At 38.6% G+C, this 21,491-nt stretch overlaps 1 protein-coding gene across 2 annotated transcripts in view; it reads left to right on the forward strand.

Annotated features, from left to right (window-relative positions):
• Positions 1–4,704: 4,704 nt before the first annotated feature.
• Positions 4,705–21,491, forward strand: part of SMIM14 (small integral membrane protein 14) — a 104,750-nt gene continuing 87,963 nt past the window's right edge. Inside the window, exon 1 of one of the 2 annotated variants that reach the window (XM_004475461.5) lies at positions 4,705–5,053. The gene's annotated coding sequence lies outside the window, so the exon portion shown is untranslated. Of the gene's footprint in view, positions 5,170–21,491 lie in introns of both variants that reach the window. The other variant, XM_004475462.5, reaches the window with a different exon arrangement.

Consider the following 21,491-nt stretch of genomic DNA (forward strand, 5'->3'; position numbering starts at 1 on the left):
GCTAAAACCTCTTTAAAAATTTTTTTTGAAACTCTTGAATAACCTTAAAAGCATATTGTCTGTCAGGTTCTAGAATATATTATAATTGTTTAATTCATTTTAATTTAATAATTTAGAAAAATCTTTCCATAGTTTTGAGGACTTTTTCTTTACTTACTAAAATTTGGTAATTGGATTCTTACTCTCATTTTAAGGCTGTTAAAAGGTTTCATTTGGGGAACTAAAGGACAAACTATGATTCTTAATTGCCCAGTCTAAAGATAGTTTTAAGCTAAACTTATATTTTCCTATCTTGTCACACCTACCCCTTCTCTTATAGCTCTTGCAAAGAGACAGAGGCCTTGAGGGGCAGAGTAAGTCAAGGAGCGTAGGAAAACCTTTTTCCCTCTCCCAATAGTTTCTATATTCAGATTTCTATATGACCTTTCCATTCTGCTTTGTTTCTATAATTTGGGCTCCAGGAATATTCATTTACATATATAAGCACTTATTTAATTTTTAACAATTTGAATAGAGTTCTTTTAAGAATTTTCATTTGTTAATTTGATATTACCATCTTGAGATATGAAAATATACACTGAGCAAATAGGTAAACACAAATAGAGGTTTAGACACAAACTCACTAATGTTACTTATAATTTTCATTCTCTTATAAAATAAGTTTAACCGTAAAATATTATATTCAAAAGCTCTCTTTGAAGGCTATTTCTGATTATTCTTATCTGCACTGTGACCATGCAGTTTTACACAAGAATTTCATTCTTTTTAGTTATTGACTTATAACCAAATTGTTCTCAATTGCTTTAAAATACAATCTACAACATTTTCCTTTACTTCAGAGCTCTGCTTATTTCCCTTTTCGACCCTGACAGACCTTAGATGAGTAATATCAATTCTAGTATATGCTCACTGAGGTCAGTGAAGTGTCAGGGAAAAACTAGTTTCTCTCCTGACCTGTTGCTTTCAGGATCCTTGATGCTCAGGATGGGAGAGTCTCCCATTCCCCAGAGATAAAAGGACTCTGGTGACCACTGGACTGGAAGAGTGGATGACCAACCCCAAGGGTCGAGGATTCCATGGGGCAGCGATTGCCTCAAAGGTCATGGGGTCCCACTTGGGTTCTTGCTGGCAGTAGGTAACTTGAGTCCACACCTGGTTAGTCATGAGAGAAAGCAGGGTTATTAAAGCCAGTGGAAGTGTGATGGTTAGGCTAATGCACCAAATCGTCCTGGTAATTTTGCCCAGTTGTTTTAGAGTAAATCTTAGCCCATTCCTACTCCATGCCTCCAATTTCTGTTGTGTCTTTGTTTCCAGGCTGCTAAAATAAATACCACACAATGAATTGACTTAACAGGACTTAATTGGCTCCTGGTTTGAGAGAGAAGCAAGAGATGAAGCTTGGTATCTTTACGAATAAATATTTCATGCAAATTGCTAAAACATGAACATCTTTGAACTTCCAAGACATCTTTTGCAAAGCTATTTTAATGGATGTAAAACCTTTAGGTCTTATATAAAATATCAGTCTCAAATGTTGTTTGGAGCTGATGGGATTAATTTTAAGAACAAGGGAAGCGGACTTGGCCCAGTGGTTAGGGCATCCGTCTACCATATGGGAGGTCCGCGGTTCAAACAACAGGCCTCCTTGACCCGAGTGGCGCTGGCCCATGCTCATTGCTGATGCGTGCAAGGAATGCCGCGCCACGCAGGGGTGTCCCCGTGTAGGGGAGCCCCGAGCGCAAGGAGTGCGCCCTGTAAGGAGAACTGCCTAGCGCAAAAGAAAGTTCATCCTGCCCTGGAATGGTGCCACACACATGGAGAGCTGACACAAGATGATGCAACAAAAAGAAATTCCTATGCCACTGACAACAACAGAAGCGGACAAAGAAGAACACGCAGCAAATAGACACAGAGAACAGACAACTGGGGCGGGGGGGAAGGGGAGAGAAATAAATAAATAAATAAACCTAAAAAATTTTTTTAAGAACAAAATCCAATGCCCTTAGAATACTGATATTTACTTATTTATTTTTTAAGATTTATTTATTTCTCTCCCCTTCCCACCCCGGTTGTCTGTTCTCTGTGTCTTTTTGCTGCATCTTCTTTGTCCGCTTCTGTTGTTGTCAGCAGCATGGGAATCTGTGTTTCTTTTTGCTGCGTCATCTTGTGTCAGCTCTCCGTGTGTGCGGAGCCATTCCTGGGCAGGTTGCACTTCCTTTCGTGCTGGGCGGCTCTCCTTATGGGGCGCACTCCTTGCGCGTGGGGCTCCCCTACGCTGGGGACACCCTTGCGTGGCAGGGCACTCCTTGCGTGCATCAGCACTGCACATGGGCCAGCTGCACACGGGTCAAGGAGGCCCGGGGTTTGAACCGCGGACCTCCCATGTGGTAGACGGACGCCCTAATCACTGGGCCAAGTCTGCCGCCATGTGGCAGATTGAATTATGTAACCTAGGGGGGAAAACATTTTCTTAATCCATTCCTGTACTGTGAACCCATTGTAAACAGGCCCTTTAGATGTTATTTTCAGTTAAGATGTGGCCAACTGAATCAGGATGGGTCTTAATCATATTACTGGAAGCCTTATAGAGAAGGCTATAGAGAAAAAGTCACAGGGAGGAGCAGGAAGCCATAAGTCAACAGAACCTGGAAGAAAAATGAGAGTTATCACCACATGATGGGAAAGCCAGGGACCCAAAGACCACCTGTCACCCAGCCAAAATGCTACTGATCCTGTGAAGAAGCAGGCCACCTACCCTCTGAAACTGTGAGCCAATAAATTCCAGTTAAACCGACCCATTGTGTGATATTTGTCACAGCAGCCTGGAAACTAAAGACAAGTTTGTCCATTCAACAAATATTTATTCAGTGTCTACTATGGTCTTGGTAATGTGGTAGGAACTGTTCCTTTTAAAATTATTTTATATAAAGTATCATACATACACACAGAAATGTTGAATGTAAAGACTGGTGCCAAGAAACCATATAAGATCCTGTATCACAATATCTGTGGGTCAGGAATCAAAAGTGACTTGGCCAAGCATTCCTAGCTATCATGAGATTGCAATCAGATGTTGGGCAGGGCTGCAGGATCAGCCTGATCAAGGTAGTTCACTCACATAGCTAGCAGGTTGGTTGACAACTTCCTTACTCTCCATATGGGCTTCTTCATAGGGTTGAATGGAATAACTTGGAGAATCTTTCCCCCCAGTATAAGCAATCCAAGAGACTGAGGTGGAATTCTGCAGCCAGTGCCTTTATGACCTAGACTCAGAAACCACACACCTTCATTTCCACTGTGTTCTATTGTTCATATAGACTAGCTCTGATTTAAAGTGGGAAGAGACTATATAAGGGCTAGATACTAAAAAGCTAGAGTCATCTTGGAGGCTCTCTATCAAGGCTCCTAATATCTTGATTTTCCTGAGCTTACTTTATAAAGCAAGTTCTGGTAATTCTACAATCGCCCATACATTTCTAGTTTTGTATCATTCTGTTCTCTTAAACAGTAGCTGTGTTCTCAAACAACCAGTGTTATACATAGATATTCTGTTTAAAGCCAAATTAAAGACCACCATCTGCTAAAGGTTCATTGTTCATGAACTTCATTAGGGCTCTAGATTCCATCTCAACCACTTTTATTTTGAACAAGTAGAGTCCAAAACTGCAGATTGAGGGCGAGGAAGTTTGACTTTTTTCTACCTATGTATGACATTTAATTAACTAGGAAACACTTCAAGTTTTATTAGAAACCTTAAATTTTCTAGCAACGTGTGTTCAATATCAACTTTAATTAAAAACCCTCTCAAATTACACTACTTTGCTGAAGGTGACTCAGTTTGTTAACCAAATAGTTGAGGTAGAAATCCGGGTAGGTGAAAAGATCAAGTCAGAGTAAGGAAGACAGCTTCTTACAGTTAACTTTCACCTCTTTTGCAGGATAGCCAAATTGTGAAATCGTCAAGACTTACACTTTTAGTTAATCCCTGGAGCCATTTAATTAAAGTTTTTCTCTTCATGGACCTAAAAAACACAAGCTTTGCCAAAATGGACATTTTTTTGGGCCCCGAAAGTCTAGCAGGGGAGACCAAGAGGCCAGAATGGGGAAGTGGGAAGCATCACCTTGGTCTAAGAATAAGTGAGATTCTTATCCCACCAACAGCATCCTGATTCCATCCATAAGACCAAAGCAACAGAGCCTTGGGCTGGCTACCTGACAACAGCATTCCCCTCCCCCTTCACCAGTATCCTGGCCAGCAAGTCATCTTTGGTACACCTTCCCATTAATACTCTAGTTTAAATTTAGCCAGCTTTCCAAGTGCAAAAATATTAGGGAAAGTAAGTGGGATCAATAGCAGCCGCAGCGATCCACTTTTGGGCACAGATAAATGTCCGATAGCCAATTGTCAACTGAGCCTGACTGATCAAGAACACAATCTCTACAGAGATACCCTGTCTCAGCAGACATCAGTTGGTGCCCGCCTCCACATTCACCCCGGCATTTCACTTTGAAGAGTACAGTCAAGGAAAGCCATCAGATAAGGCACAGCGAGACGCACGTCAAAAGACATTGTCCACCTAGACGAAACAGAGGATACTTACGCGGACCGGTTCAACTTACGCGCGCCTCACCCTCCTGCCCTCACAGTCCTCGGCCCCACCCCTTCACTCCCGGAACTAAAACCCCAGTGCTCTGTGCCCCTACGTACAGCGTGCCGCGAGTGCCGAAGCAGCTCCCGCTGGCCCCGCCTCCCGGACCCAGTGGGCAGGCGCGGGGCTCGCGCATGCTCGGCAGAAGGGCTGAGTGGGTCTGGAGCCGCTGCGATCTGGAGCCGCTGCGATCTGTAGCGCTGTCGCCCGCGGGAGAGGGAAGATCCGGGTCTCGTGGCTAGGAGTGACGTGGTCAGTCGAATCAAAACAGAGGAGGGGGAGGAAGCCGGCAGCGCCGAGAAGCAGCGGCAGCGGCTTCGGGAACGGCGGAGGCGCGTAGCGGTCCTTCTGCCGAGCCTTGGTCCTGGCTCCCAACCTCCCCGCCCCGTCGGTTGTCTGGGCGGGTGAGTGTCTCCCCCTCTCACACCGCGGTTTACCAGCCCACCTTCCTCCCTACCCCGGCTTTTCCTCGGGGGCTGGTTCCTCAGGCTCCCGAGTACTGCGGCTGCTGCAGCAGAAGGTGACTGCTTCTCTGGCTCGGTGGTTCCTCGGCCGGGCGGTTCTGCACCCGGAGAAGCCCGGTGTTGCCGAGTGTGCGTCTTTTGGCGAAAAATGAGGCAGAGCTTGCAATTTTGGCTTTCTCTGCAGGAAGCCAGAGTCGGGGCTTGGCAGGAAAGTCGATGGTAGCCATGGGTGGTTTTTATTTTCAGCGCAAGATAGCTTGGGGGGAGGTTTATAATGGAGTAAAAAGAAGAGAAGGGAGAGTCGAAACTGGACGAAAAATATTCCCAAACCCTGAAATCCACTCTGTAACATTTACGTCCTGATTCTCAGCCCTTTCTCGATATGATGAAGTCACTAGGATGCGTGTTTTGTTGTGATTGATGGTAACAAGAAAGCGTCCATCCTGAAAGAGGGAGCTTTTTTAGCCCCTATTGTGGTGTGAATATAAAGGATTCACTTTTTTGTTTCGTTTGTTCCGTGAGTGGAACCAGGGCTGAACGTAGAGGTTGCACGCTTGCTTACTGGTGTAGATAAATGTGCGATAAACTGCTTAACTGTACCTGAAGTCCCATATTGCTGTTTAAAGCCCAAGATTTTTCCAAAGTGACTTTTTATATGTGTTTTACGATGTTAACCAATATATTTGTTAGCTGACGAGAGTTGGAATTTGTTTTCAGTTGCTTCAGTTTGCAAATTCGTGAATATGAGCAGTGAGAATAGAATGTCTTGGCTTTGCTGTACAGAGGGTCGGATGAGCTTTACGTACGTAATAACTATTTGTAGAGGAGACCTTACAGGTTTTGTGTTTTATTGTCAGAAGCCGTTTACAACTGTAAAAACAATAATTTGAAAGGCCAAAGGCCTACCAGGTGTTCTAGTCTTAGACGCTTAGGTTCTTGCTGCCCAGGACTGAGGAGGTTGCAGAAAACTTGTGTTCCTTTCCACTTCAGGTGACTAGCCACGCAGATTCTTGTATAAACTGCTCCGGAGCTCTGCCACCATCCTCGCCACTTGACAGCATTAAAAGAACACCAGAAGGCCAAACTTCCTTTGTGTCCTATCTTGGTTTAAAAAAAAAAAAGAACACTTTTCCCAGAGAACTCATTAGTCGAGGTGTTTCTGTTGTAAAGACTAGGAAGAAAAACAAGTGTTTGATAACTGTCACTAAACGAATCCAGGAAGAACTCTTATGATTTAGACTAGTTCTTTAAAGTATGACTTTCTGGACTTCTTTGTTTAATTTCTTCCTCTTGTGTATGCCGTTCTGACCTTTTTTTCATAAAACCACAGTTGGAATACTGCTGATGTGGTTAAAGGAATTGTTTCTTGAGGTTTGTCTTTTTAGGTTTTCCCCCTTTAATGCCGACCTATAACTGAATATTTTTGCTTGCATGAAATAATTTGTGATCATTGGAGAAAATTCAGATAAAAGCAGAAGAAAATAAGAATCCTGCCACCCAGAGATCACCCAAATATTGACAGTGATTTATATACTACCAGACTTTGTTTGCAGTTATATATTTTATATAAAATGGTATCATACCACATATGCTTTTCTGTAACCTGATTTTTCACCTAATAGTATTTCTCAAATATCAAAATTTAAAGTTTTGCTGATATGTACTTTTTGACCCTAATTTTTGAATTATTAACTCATTGTCATTTAATGACAGAACAACTCTGAGATGTAGATATTCTCATTTTACAAATGATGGAACTGAGGCATAGGAAGTGACAGAACTTGGATTTGTACCATAAACTGTTTCCTTAATCACTATACCTTACTGCCTCTGAACTCCTTTGTTCATAACCATACACAGTACTTTAGTTATGATAGGCCATGTTCTTGTTAAGGCTAAGGTGTTTTTTGTCCCATTTCCAGCCTGTCCTTAATAAAGTCCATTTTTGGCCTTTTTGCCTCAAGATGCATGACAATGTTCGACAAAGATTCCCACGTCTTTGTTGATTCATGTACTCAGTCTACTAGGTTTTAAAATAGATTTAAAGTATTTTCTCCTTGTGCATTACTTTTGTTTCCTATACCCAAAACCTACCTATCACTTTCTACCTGCTCTTTTAGTTTTCCCTGTGCTTTCTCCATTGATTTGGGTGTTTTACTGTTGGACTACTTTTGGATCATCATAAACCTCAGATATTTCTCTCTGCCTCCTTTTTGGATGAGTTTTAACGTTAATCTTAACTGTTACATTGATTTTGGCGGTCTTTCATCTAGAGAAATACTGGTTATCCTTCTTTTTTCCTAGTCTTTTAACCTGAAGACTGAAGTGTCACACATGATCTTTTCCAGAGCTTTCCTTACCCACCCCCTTGACTTTTGTAAACAGCCATGTGTATCTCCCATCAAGCCCCATTTCTATATTTAATTATCTGTGACTGTCTAGCCTATTAGATTAGGAGGCCTTTGAGGGCAGGGAGGACCACTTAGGCTTATTGATAGAATAAAAAAATGGAAGTCTCAAGTTTAATCTCTATCTATGAAGAACAGGACATTGCTAAAATGAACTATTTGTAATTCTTTTTCCATGTAAATTATTTAAAACTTAAAACAAAAACCAATATAAGAAGCAAAATTAAATTGTCTGTAATTGGTGATGACAGTGATATTAGTGTGTGTCTTGTAAAGATTTTGCAGACAAGTAATCCCAACTGTTCGGTAACATTGTGACTTATATTAGGTTTTTAAAAAATTATTACAAAAGTAATATATGTTCATTGCAAAAATTAAAAAAGTACCAAAGGCTGCAGAATAGAAAAACCCAAATCTTTTTGAGAGAGACCCTGCTAATATTTTCCTGGACAAGCTGCCTTTCCTATGCACATATGTTTTAGTAGGATCATATAATACAGAATGTTTTACTTTATTTAATTTTTTGTTTTCTTTTTGTTTATTTTTATTTAATGCAGAACGTTTTAAAACCTACTCTTCTTACTGTGAACATCTTGCCATTTCAATAAATCTAGATCTGCCTCATCTTTTTTTTTAATCAAATCAATTTTATTGGTACATATCAACAAAGCATACAGTTCATCCAAAGTGCACAATCAGTGGTATTCAGCACAGTCACATAGTTTTGCATTTATCGCCTCAATCATCATTAGAGCATTTCATTATTTTAATAATAATAAAAGTCAAACAAACAAGAAAATCCATCATCTCTCTATGTCTCTGTACTTCCCCTGCTGTCTACAGCTCCCATTTCTGGCTATTCTTGCGCAATTACTTTTTCTTACCTCTTTATGAATGGGTTTAAACTGATTTATAGTTACATTTTAAGTTTATTGTAACGCAATCAAACGGTATTGTAATGCAATCAAATGGTGCTGTCTTCACTCAACATAATGTCTCCAGGTTCATCCATGTTGTCATGGATGCATAGCATTATTGTGTGAATATACCACGGTTTGCTTATCCATTCATCAGCTGATGGGCACCTGGGTTGTTTCCATCTTTTTTGGTGATTGTGAATAACACCACTATGAACATAGGTGTGCAGATGTCTATTCCTGTCACTGTTATCAGTTCTTCTGGGTATATACCCAGTATTGGTATTACAGGGTCACATGGCATTCTGTGTGGTGTGCAGTGATATCTCGTTGTCTTTTTGGTTTGCATTTTCTTAATAGCTTGTGATATTAAACATCTTTTCATTTGCTTTTTGGCCATTTGTATTTCCTCTTTGGTGAAATGTCTAAGTCTTTTGCCCATTTTTATATTGGATTGCTTGCTCTTTTATTGTTGAGTTGTATGATCTCTTTATATAGAATGGAAATCAAACCCCTTATTGGACAAGTGGTTTCCAAATATTTTCTCCCATCTAGTGGGCTCCCTTTTTAACCTTCTTGACAAAGTCCTTTGAATCACAGCAGTGTTTTAAGTTTGAGAAGATCCCATTCATCCATGTTTTCTTTCGTTGCTCATGCTTTCAGTGTAAGATTTAAGAATGTACCACCTCCCACCAGGTATTGAAGATGTTTCCCTACGTTTTCTTCTAGGAGTTTTATGGTTCTGGCTTCTATTTAGGTTTTTGATCCATTTTGAGTTAATTATTGTATAAAGGTATGAGATAAGGGTCCTCTTTCTTTCTTTTGGCTGTGGATATCCAGTTCTGCAGCACCATTTGTTGAATAGACTGGTCTTACCCCACTGGCTAGGTTTGGCAGCCTTGTCAAAAATCATTTGACTGTAGATGTAAGGGTCTGTTTCTGAAACATCAGTTTGGTTCCATTGGTCTATGTGTCTATCTTTATGCCAGTGTCATGCTGTTTTTGCCACTGTAGCTATGTAATATGATTTAAAGTCCAGAAGTAAAAGTCTTTAACTTTGATTTTCTTTTTTAAGATGTTCTGCCTATTTGGGGGCCCTTGCCCTTCCAAATAAATTTGATAATTGTGTTTTCCATTTGTCTGAAAAATATGCCCCTCTATTTTTTTATTTTTGAAGTAAGATATATTTATTATTGAACAGTTGCAAAAGATAGTAAATAAGAAGCCAATAACAACAATATCTCCATCTGCTCTCTTGTGTCCATTCACTGTGTGTTCTTCTGTGTCCACTTGTATTCTTGTCAGCGGCACTGGGAATCTGTGTCTCTCTTCGTTGCATCATCTTGCTGTGTCAGCTCTCCATGTGTGTGGTGCCACTTCTGGGCGGGCTGCACTTTTTTTGCGCGGAATGGCTCTCCTTACGGGGCACACTCCTTGCGCATGGGGCTCCTTGCTCATGTTAACACTGTGCGCGGGCCAGCTCATCACACAGGTTAGGAGGCCCTGAGTTTGAACCCAGGACCTCCCAAGTGGTAGGTTGACGCTTTATCCATTAAACCAAATCCACTTCTCCTTAGACACTTTCTAAAAGTGATTTTAACTGGCTGCATATTATATTTTAAATAAACTGATTTATATTAAGTGTTCATTTAACACTTCTTATAGATTGTTACATGAATGTAGATTCCAGTTTTTTACCATAATAAATAATATTGTGATGAATGATAACTTTAAATATTTAACACAAACTCTGAATAATTTGAGTAATCTGTCTGATTTTAAAATAAGTCATATTAAAGATATTTTAATGATTTTAAGTTCAGGGATTTTAGTATTTCATCAAGTATTATTACAACATGCATACTTGCAAATGACTGGAAAGCTTATATGAAAGTTAATAGAGGTTACCTCTGATGAGAAAAGAGTATTTTTTAAACTTTCCTTTATTTGAATTTTTAACCATAATGTGTATTGCTTTTAAAAATAAAAAAATTCAATTCTTTGGAAAAGTGTATTTTTCTAAACTAAAACCATTTTTCTTTTAGGTTTATAGTGGAGCTTATATGTTGTTTAAACTTCAGTTCTCATGTTTTGGAAAAAGTTACCTTTTCTTTGCTTATTTTCATATTGCGTTTTCACTTCGTTTTTTTTTTTTTTTTTGTCTGTAGGGCCAAAACAGATGAGTTTCAGCTGTGTAAAAATACAGAATGAAACTGGTTTATGCATGACTGCACTCATTGACAAGTATTACAGATGCAGAGATATTAAAATTTAATAACTAATAATGAAGCTTCAAATAAAGTTGAGGAATGCATGCAGTAAGCATCTTCATGGCATATACACCAGACTTAGTGGTCAGTATTCTGACTGCTATCATGTTTTATCTTACAACATAGTTTTTTTTTATGATATTGAATATAAACCAAGTTTATTTTTTACATAGTGTGTATTTTGTTGCTTTCCTACTTGTAGCAAAGATAGAAAAAACTGATTAGCTTGAAATTTTGAACAGACTTAAAAAAATCTGTGGTGTTCACTCAAATTTCATTTATTAATAACCTTTCTTTGCCACAGTGGTTCTCAGCATTCTTCCTGTCATGATGAATGGCGTTTATGTGCATTTGTGTAGATATGTTATCTAGGCTGTAGCATAGATGAAAGAGGATGTGAGCTACATGAGTTCAGAAAGCAGTAGGCTTGACTGTTGCTTTGCAGCCAAAAAATCATGTTCATATAAGCAAGCAAGTAAATGAGAGGGAAGACGTCAAGGAAAAAACCTGGATTCCCTTCTAATTTTTTAAATGCTGAATATTATTCACAAACTAGTAAAATTACTTGTGATATACCTTATAATTTCAGAACACATTATTTTGTAATACAGCTGTTGAAAACTGCTTCCTTATCATTTATAAATAACTTATATCGACTTTGATTTGTGATTACTTAGTATGGAATTTTTTTATATGTTGAGCTTTTCTATTTATAACTTATGAAAATTATAACCTTTTTTCTGAGTTTAAAAATTTTATTTCTAGTTCAGAATATAACTAATAAGTATTTTTTAGTAGAAATTTTAGAAAACATTTTCAGAATATGAAGTTTTTTTATGATATTGAATATAAACAGCAATGATTTGATTGAAAAACTGTCCTTAACTATTTATGACAAATTTTACCCCAGGACCTTAACAAGTACAGAGAGATTCTTTTGAATTGTAGGGCAGGATGGTACTGCCAGGGAAGGACAGAAAATTAGTAGGGAAAGAACCAAGATTATTCAGAATAGAAGATTTTCTTCCCTTTCCCTTTTATGCAGAAGAGCGATAGCTGTGACCCTGGAGAACAAAACAGTCTATATTCCAGGGCAATATGCAGGGATGACCTTTGGGTTGAGGATTTAAGATACTTTAGACTTGAATCGGCCCACTGCATTTTATAGTTTATAAAGTACTCTCACTTGATCCTCTTCCCAACAGCCCTTTAAAATGAATATTTTGTGTAACATTAAAAATAAATTAATTAAAAGATTAACTGTATCCCTTTGACTTAAAAAAAAAAGAATGTTTTCCGTTATTACCCCCATTTTATAGATAAAGAAGCTGAAGTCATGGAGAGGCTAAGTAATTTATCCATTTCTAAGTAGTGCTGTAACTTGAGTTAATATCTAAGATATTCTTTCTGCTATTGCAGAATAGCTCACTATTGCCTAAGGTGATTCCTGGAGTGTGTTTAAAAATATAAGCAAGGGAAAAAAGGATCACTGAAGAAAGAACAGATAATGTCTATGATGAGATAGGAAAATAGGGTAATAGTAATGGAGAATTTCCGGAAAAGGGGTGGCATCCTGGAAATGAGGATAGGCTTTAATAGAATTATGTGCTGCAGAGAAATGGAGGAATTAAGGAAATTCTTGGTGATCTTTAGGGTTTACACTTTTCGTAGAAAGGTTTTGGTGTAAAGGAGTTCTCCTTTTCTTCAATTTTTGAACTTTCTCTAGAGGGGTAACCACAGAAGTCATTTGTCCACATCATTTTTTTGGCTGTTAATTATATACTGGTAGGTAACTTGTTTATTATTATTATAGTTAATAACTTGAGCACAAGCTCTTGGATGTAGGGCTGCCTTTTTTCCCTTCTGTATCTTCCTCTGAATTCTTTTGCCTGTTTAGTTCTCTGAGGACTTGTTATGTATATTATTTTAGGGAAAGGAGAAGAGTCAAAAGACATGGATTTGAATGCCATCTTTGCCTATGAATTGGTGTGTGACTTTGGGTAAGTCACTGAAGTTCTTTGGGCCTCATTTCCTTCTTCTTTAAATGACCTGGCAGGGACAATTTCATATCCAAAGTTATAATAGTACCCATTGTGAAGTTGCAAAGATGAATAAATGAAGAATTGGCATCCTCTAATGTATCCTGATTTATAGTGATATCTTACACAGGCACCCCACACTGTGTCATTTCTATACTTTCCCACCCCACTCTGTGGAAACAGATTTTGTTGTCATACTTTCCAGCCTGCTCTTTTCCCTTCCTTTTGAGAAGTAGGGCTTCTGGATGGGTGGCTCTAGGCTTTCTCTTGTCTTGTGAAAAATTTATTTTATGATAAGAATTTTAGGGGTAGGGAAACGGACTTTGGCCCAGTGGTTAAGGCGTCTGTCTACCACATGGGAGGTCTGCGGTTCAAACCCCGGGCCTCCTCGACCCGTGTGGAGCTGGCCCATGCGCAGTGCTGATGCGCGCAAGGAGTGCCGTGCCACGCAGGGGTGTCCCCCGCGTAGGGGAGCCCCACGCGCAAGGAGTGCACCCCGTAAGGAGAGCCGCCCAGCGTGAGAGAAAGTGCAGCCTGCCCAGGAATGACACCACCCACCCGTGCCGCTGACGACAACAGAAGCGGACAAAGAAACAAGACGCAGCAAAAAGACACAGAAAACAGACAACCGGGGGAGGGGAGGGGAATTAAATAAATAAAAATAAATCTTTAAAAAAAAAAAAAGAATTTTAGGGGTAGGTTTTTTGTTTTGCTTTGTTTTTAATTAATTTATTTTTTAAATTTCTCTCCCCTCCCCCCCAGTTGTCTGCTCTCTGTGTCCATTCGCTGTGTGTTCTTCTGTAACCGCTTCTATCCTTATCAGCGGCACGGGGAATCTGTGTTTCTTTTTGTTGTGTCATCTTGTGTCAGCTCTCCGAGTGTGCGGTGCCATTCTTGGGTAGGCTGCACTTCCTTTTGCGCGGGGCGGCTCTCCTTACGGGGTCCGCTCCTTGCGCGTGGGGCTCCCCTACTCGGGGGACACTCCTGCGTGGCACGGCATTCCTTGTGTGCATCAGCACTGTGCATGGGCCAGCTCCACATGGGTCAAGGAAGCCCAGGATATGAACCATGGACCTCCCATGTGGTAGGTGGATGCCTTATCCATTGGGCCAAGTCCGCTTCCCATTAGGGGTAGTTTTTATTGTACTTTATTTTTGTAAATAGGTACTTCTAGATAGAGAAGAATATAGAGTCATCCTGTAGGATTAGCATACAGAGAATCATAAGAAATTTGTAACTATTAATTGCTTGGTCATTCATTTGGATTTAAAAGTTGAGCACGATAGAATTCAGGGAATTTTAATTTCTAAGCACAGAGAATTGTGATATTTGGGATTCTTTCAGCTTTTTCGCAGACATAGGCTTTAGCACAATTTTTAACAAATACTTGACTGATAGAAATTTGTTTATATCCTTTTCTTGCCCACTTCCCTTCAGAGATGCAAATATAGTTTAAGAAAGTGGAAAGTATGTCATTAGTAAAAAGTAAGAGGAAGTTACTTGATAGTTTTCTAATTTTTATGGCTCTAAATTTGTCTTCATAAAAGTAAAAAAAATATGCTTAGTATGATTGGTTATAACTGGCTGATGTTGAATGAATCCCATCAAGAATTTGCAGTGTGGGAGTGGGTGTAGGTCAGTGGTTCAGTGCTTGCTTGGCATATATGAGGTCCTGGGTTCAAACCCCTGTACCTCCAAAAAAAATTTTTTTTTTGCAATGTAATTTCCTGTCCAAAGTCTGTCACTAGAGCTATGTAGTTCTAGATTCTTCTGAACTTATTTCTATTATTTTAAAAATGGGTAATTTTCCTGCTTTGACTCTGTTATAACTGTTGTTGGGATGTGAAAACAGTTGGAATAAAGCTGGAATTAATGTAGGCAAATTGACCTATTTTTAGGTATGGCTATGTATGAGACATTTCTGATAAAGGAATAAAGCAATTGATTTTGGATATATTGTAAAAAGTATTGTATATATGTGGGTTTGAACATCTCATTACATTGAGATGTGGGTAATTCATCCCAACTAATTATTATAATAGTGTTTGTAGTATAGTAATGTCTTAGTATAATTGGTAGACAAATACTTTGTTCTTCCTGTTTAATATGAAAAATATCTTTAATATTTTGCAATATCTCTGCACATTTGGTTGATCATTTTTCTAATTAGCTACTGGGTTAAAACCTCTGGGGTATGAGGCTTGGCGTCAGAAAGATATTTCTAGGGAAAAAATATTTTTAGAGGTGAGTGATTTCCTCTGTGAAATAATTGGGAATAAGGTTAAGAATAGAGAGGAACAAACTGAAATGTAGGCTCACTGCAGTCTCAGCAGTTTTGAATATAGGTTATACTTTCTTAGTTTAATAACTATAAGGAGCTTTTTAAAAGAGGATTGATGCTTTTTAGAGATAAATATGTATAGAAAGCTGCTTCTGAGTTCCCCCATTTATTGACTCGTATCTCCATATTCTGTCTTATAAAAACAAATTGTATGCATTCTAAGTGGTTACTTTGTATTTTACCCTTGCTGTGGGTTTTAACTTTTTATTATTAATAACTGAAACAATTTTTGAATCTTTGATTACTGTAAATATTCTGCTGGCTATTTGATTTCATCATAAACACCTTCTTATCATCATGAAATAGAGTTTTTACCATTTGACCTTAAATCGGTTTTTTTTTTTTTAAGTCCCTGGGCATAGTTTAGGAAGCAAAGTTGAGAATCTCCAGATTCAATGCAATCTTGTCTTCTCAGGAAGAGCCTTAAGTTTGCATGGTGTGGGGGAAAGAGGAAAGAGTTTTTTGCTTTTTCTATATATTTTTAATAAACTTTTCTGTATGTTTGAAATGTGTAATTCTAAAAGAATATTATAATTAATCCCTACGTACCCATCACCCAGCTTTAACAATTATTCAACATGCATTTCTCTTATTTCAGCTATATTTCTCTACTTGCAGGATTGCTTTCAACTAGATCTCAGGCATTATATCACTTTATTTATACTTAGTAGAATCTCTAAGAGATAAGGACTCTTTTCAGTGTGATAATTAACATTATGTTTTAAAAAATTTCTAAGTGTCATCAATGTGGTCTGTATTCAGAGTTCACTGATTGTCCTATAAATGTCCTTTCACTAAGTTTGTTTGAATCAAACAGGGTCCATATGTGGCATTTGATTGATAGCTCTTAAATTTTATTTTTTTCTTTATTAGAGAAGTTGTGTTTACAGAACAATCATGTATAAAATACCGGATTCCTGTATACCACCTCACCAACACCACCTTGCATTGGTGTGGAACATTTGTTGCAACTGATGATAGCACACACTTTTTTTTTTGAAGATACTTTTTGAACCAAGGATCTCATACATGGGAAGTAGGCACCCAATCACTGAGCTACATCCGCTTCCCAATGAGAGTTGGTTTATTTGTTTGTTTGTTTTGTTTTTAGGAGACACCTGGGATGAAACCCAGGACCTTGTACATGGGGAGCAGGTGCTCAACCACTTGAGCTACATCTGTTCCCCCATAATTGTACTATTAATTAAAGGCCATGGTGTAACTTAAGTTTCACTGTTTATGTCCTATAGGTCCATGGACATTAAAAAAAATTTATTGATGCTATGTATAATCTAACATTTCCCCTTTTGATCATATTCAGATATATATTTCAGTGCTAATTGCATTTACAATGTTGTGCTATCATCACCACCATCTGTCATTTCATATAGGAACCCTGAACATTTTAAGTCTTAACTTCCCAACCCTATCCCCTGGTAACCCATCTTCTAGATTCTGACTCTGAGTTTGCTTGTCTAATTGTTTCAAATCATTGAGATCTTAAAATATTTGTCCTTTTGTGCCTGGCTTATTTCATTCAACGTAATGTTTCCAAGGTTTATCATGTTGTCACATCTATCAGGACTTCATTCCCTTTTATGCTGAATAATACCCCATTGTACGTATCAATCACATTTTGTTTATCCATTCATTGGTTGATTGATGCTGGGGTTGCTACCATCTTTTGACAGTTGTGAGTAATGCTGCTGTAAACATCAGTGTGAAAATACCTGTTCAAGTCCCTGTTTCAAATCTTTTGGGTATATACCTCATAGTGGGATTGCTGGGTCATGTGGGAGTCTTGTACTTAGCTTAGTGAGGAACTGCCAAACTGTCTTCACAGAGGCTGCATAATTCTGCATTGCTTCCAGCAATGAATGAGTGTTCCTATTTCTCCACATCCTCTCCAACATTGTTATTTTCTGTTTTTTAATAGCAACCATTCTAATGGGTTTGAAATGGTATTTCATTGTGGTTTTGATTTGCATTTCCCTGATGGCTAATGATGTTAAGCATCTTTTCTCGTGCTTTCTGGTCATTTGTATATCTTCTTTGGAGAGATATCTATACATGTCTTTTGCCCATTTTAAAAATTGGGCTATTTTTCTTTTTGTTGTTAAGTTGAAGGATTTCTTTATATATTCTGGATAGTAAAACTTTATCAGGAATGTGGTTTCCAAATATTATCTGCCATTATGGAGGAGTTGTTTTACTATCATGATAAAATCCTATAAGGCTCAAAAGTTTTAAATTTAATGAGGTCCCAGGTATCTATTTTTTTCTTTTCTTGCTTGTACTTGGGTATAAAGTTCAAGAAGCCATTACCTAACACAAGGTTCTAAAGAGTTTCCCTATGTTTTGTTCTAGGGGGTTGATAGTTCTAGCTCTTATATTAAGGTCTTTGGTCCATTTAGAGTAGATTTTGGTATATGTTGTAGTGTATGGGTCCTCCTTATTTTTGCAAATGGAATCCAGTTTTCCCAGCACCATTTATTGAAGAGACTATTTTTACCCAATTGAGTAGTTTTGCACCCTTGTCAAAAATCAGTTGGCCATGGGAAGATGGTCTGTGGGTAACAATACAAATTTCTCTCATAAACCATAACAAATGTGCAATACTAGTACATAGTGTTAATCGTAAGGGATATATGGAAAAAATATACCTATACCAATTGTATGCTATGGACCATAGAGATAATAGTCTGATCAAATTGTTTTATAATCTGTAACAAATGTTTCAAAACAATGTCAGGTATTGGTGGAAGGGTGATGTATGGGGATTCTGCACATATGCATGATTGTTTCTAATAAAAAAATTAAAATTTCTCTAACAAATTATTTTTTAAAAATTGGATTGGAAAAAAATCAGTTGGCCATAAATCGGAGCATTGATTTTTGAGCTCTCAATTCAATTCCATTCATCTATACATCTTTCGTTGTGATAGTACCATCGTGTTTTGATTGCTGTGGCTTTGTAATTAGCTTTAAGATCAGGAAGTGTGAGTCCTCCAACTTTTCTTTTACAAGATGGCTTTACCTATTTGAGGTCTCTTACCCTTCCATATAAATTTGATGATTGGCTTTTCATTTCTGCAAAGAAGGTTGTTGGAATTTTGATTGCCATTGCCTTGAATCTTCCATTAGATGGATCGTTATTTTCAGTCTCTGTTTTGTACCCTTTTGTTGCACACCGTACATTTTAATGTTTTAACATGTTAATTCTGGGAAATATTCCCTAAAATGTCTGTTTCTTAGTTTTGTAACGAGCTGGTGATAGGCAAAGAGTCTCTTGTGCTTCAGCCCACTTATCAGGAAGGTCTGCCCGATGTGAATGCATTGCACAGGGTTTGCCCTGTCTTTCTGGGCCTCTGTCTTATCCTGGGTTTTTGCTTGTTAGTTGTTTTGGAGTTCTCTCGTTCATAGGAATTTGGTTTTCCCCTCTTTTTCCCAGGAGACCAACCCCCTTCCCTAGGTGTTTGTTGAAGTCAGCAAACCTTTGCTGCATACTGTCTGCCTGTATAGTTTCTTGCATTCCTTTAAGTATCTCAAACTGTTTTTGCCTGAAGGGCAAATTCTGGGAAGAGGGGGATACTGGAGAGTACTTTTCAAAGCTTGCCTTTCCTAGCTGAATCGGTGCTAGGAACCCACGAAGGGTGTGCAGAATGGCTCCAAAGTGTCCTGAGGGTGGAAACAGAAAGGGCACCGAGAGCTTCTCCAATGGCTCCCCAAAGCTATACTTTCCTGGCCTGCCTAGGAGATGCAGCCCTTCAGCTGTCTTCTGCAATGCTGAGGGTGTGCTGTGTCTTTATTTTTTTTTTTATTTTTTAAATTTTTAAAGTTTTTATTAAAGTTAATAGATCACAAGGAATATTACATTAAAAAAACATAAAAAAACAAGAGTTTCCCATATAACCCACTCCCCACCTCCCCACCTCATCATTTTTGTAAATTGTATTTTTTTGAAGATATATACATCACAATAAAATGTTACATTTAAAAATATAAGAGGTTCCCGTATACCCACCACCTCCCCATCCCGCTCCTCCCACCCCAACCATCTCCCCCATCATTGAGGCACACTCATCACATTTTGGGGCACTGCTGCACTACATAGATAATAGTTTACTCTGTAGTTCATGCTCTACCCCAGTACATTCAGTGGGTTATGGCAGGATATGTAAAGTCCAGCATCTGACCCTGAAATATCATTTAGAACAACTCAAAATCCCAAAAATGCCCCCACATCACATCTTTTCTATCCTCTCCCTGCCCTCAGCAACTGTAGCCACTTTCTCCACCTCGATGCTAGAATTTCTTCTATTACTCGTAACAATAGTTTTGTCGTAGAATAACAGTAAGTCCACTCTAGTCCATATTTTATTCCTTCATTCTGTGGACCCTGGTATGGTGATGCCCTCTCCAGCTCTAGATCAAGAGAGCGTGTAGATTCCACATGAATGATGGATGCAATTCCTCTGCCTGCAGTTGTAGGCAATCTTGACTCTCTGGTGTGGTGGTTGATCATCTTCACCTTGTGCTATGTCTTTTAATCTCCACCACCTCTGCCCCTTTCTGGGAAGACAGGTTGTAGCTGCCCTCAGAGCTGGACCACCAGCAATCTGAATTCACTAATCAAAAACCATGATAAGTGATTGGCCGTGCCCACTCCTAGTTTTGGGGAAGAGGATTTTTGTGTCCCTTTCTGTCACCTGTGAGCTAGCCAAGGATGGCATCCCATGATGGTCTGCTGTGAGAGTGGGGTATGGGCACTGGTCCTGCCCAAAAAGGAAATAATTTACAGTTCTTTACTGTAATTTATCAGCTTCCTCTTCCCACTCTTCCCTTGATGCTGTTCCATGTTCTTCTGGCTCTGGATACATATAAACTTTTTTTGAAGCATACAGTAGTACACAATATATTGGTTAATAGTACCTCTTAAATTTTTTTTTTTAAGATTTATTTTTTACTTCTCTCCGCTCCCCACCCCTCCAGTTGTCTGCTCTCTGTGTCCATTCGCTGTATGTTCTTCTGTGACTGCTTCTGTCCTTATCAGCGGCACCGGGAATCTGTGTTCTTTTTTGTTGTTGTTGCGTCATCTTGCTGTGTCAGCTCTCCGTGTGTGTGGCGCCATTCTTGGGCAGGCTGCACTTTCTTTCGCGCTGGGTGGCTCTCCTTACAGGGCACACTCCTTGCACGTGGGGCTCCCCTACACGGGGGACATCCCTGCATGGCATGGCACTCCTTGCGTGCATCAGTACTGCGCATGGGCCGGCTCCACACAGGTCAAGGAGGCCTGGGGTTTGAACCGTGGACCTCCCATGTGGTAGACGGACGCCCTAACCACTGGGCCAACTCTGCTTCCCTTAAATTGTTTTTAATCCTTTACAATTCCCCTTCTATCTTTTAAAGTTTTGTTTGTTTTTGCTGTTTATTTTTTGAGGAACCTGAGATAGCTTTCCTGGATTTAACTACTGCATCCAAACTTATTTCCTGTTTACAAGAGTTAATGATCATTGTATGATATTTGCAAAATAAAGTACAAAGTAAAAAGTAAAATCTTGCCACCCAGAGATAACCTATGTTAAAATAGTAGTATACTTTCCTTAAACTTTTCATGTGATTTTGTATTTATGTGTAGTCATATACTTAAAATTTTTTTAATTTTTAATTTTTATTGTAATGACATCTAACATAAAATTTGCCATTTTCACCATTTTTTAAGTGTACAATTCAGTGGCATTAATTACATTTATAATGTACTACCATCACCACCATCCATTATTAAAAACTTTTCATCACCGTAGACAGAAACTCGGTGCCCATTAAGCATCAATTCCATTGTTCCCTTAACTCCTGATCCCTATGAATTTGTTTATTGTAGGTAAAGTGTAAGTGGAATCATACTATATTTGCCCTTATATTACTGGCTTATTTCAATTATCATAATATTTTTAAGATTCATTCTTGTTGTAGAAACTTCATTCCTTTACCTTGCTGAATAATAATTCCACTGTGTGTCTATACCACATTTAATTTATCCATTCATCTTTTGATGTATATTTAGGTTGTTTCCACCCTTCAGCATTTGTGAATAATGCTGTCAGTAACATTGTTATACAAGTGTTTGTTTGAGCCCCTGCTTTGGGGTATATACCTAGAAGTGGCACTGCAGGGTCATATGGTAATTCTGTGTTCACCTTTTTGAGGAACCCCAATACTTTAAAAAATATGTGTATTTGCTTTGCTGATTTTCATATCCTATTTCAAAAACTTGAATATTGTGTTGTTGTAGATGTCGAGAGAGGTTCAATTATTTGCGTATGGAAAGGCCAGAACTCAGTAATGATTTTTGGAAAGGAAAAGAATTTATTTACAACCGGCCGGGCTTGGGACCTTTCTGTTC

Source organism: Dasypus novemcinctus, chromosome 1 (genome assembly GCF_030445035.2).
Source record: "Dasypus novemcinctus isolate mDasNov1 chromosome 1, mDasNov1.1.hap2, whole genome shotgun sequence".
Classification (NCBI taxonomy): Eukaryota; Metazoa; Chordata; class Mammalia; order Cingulata; family Dasypodidae; genus Dasypus; species Dasypus novemcinctus.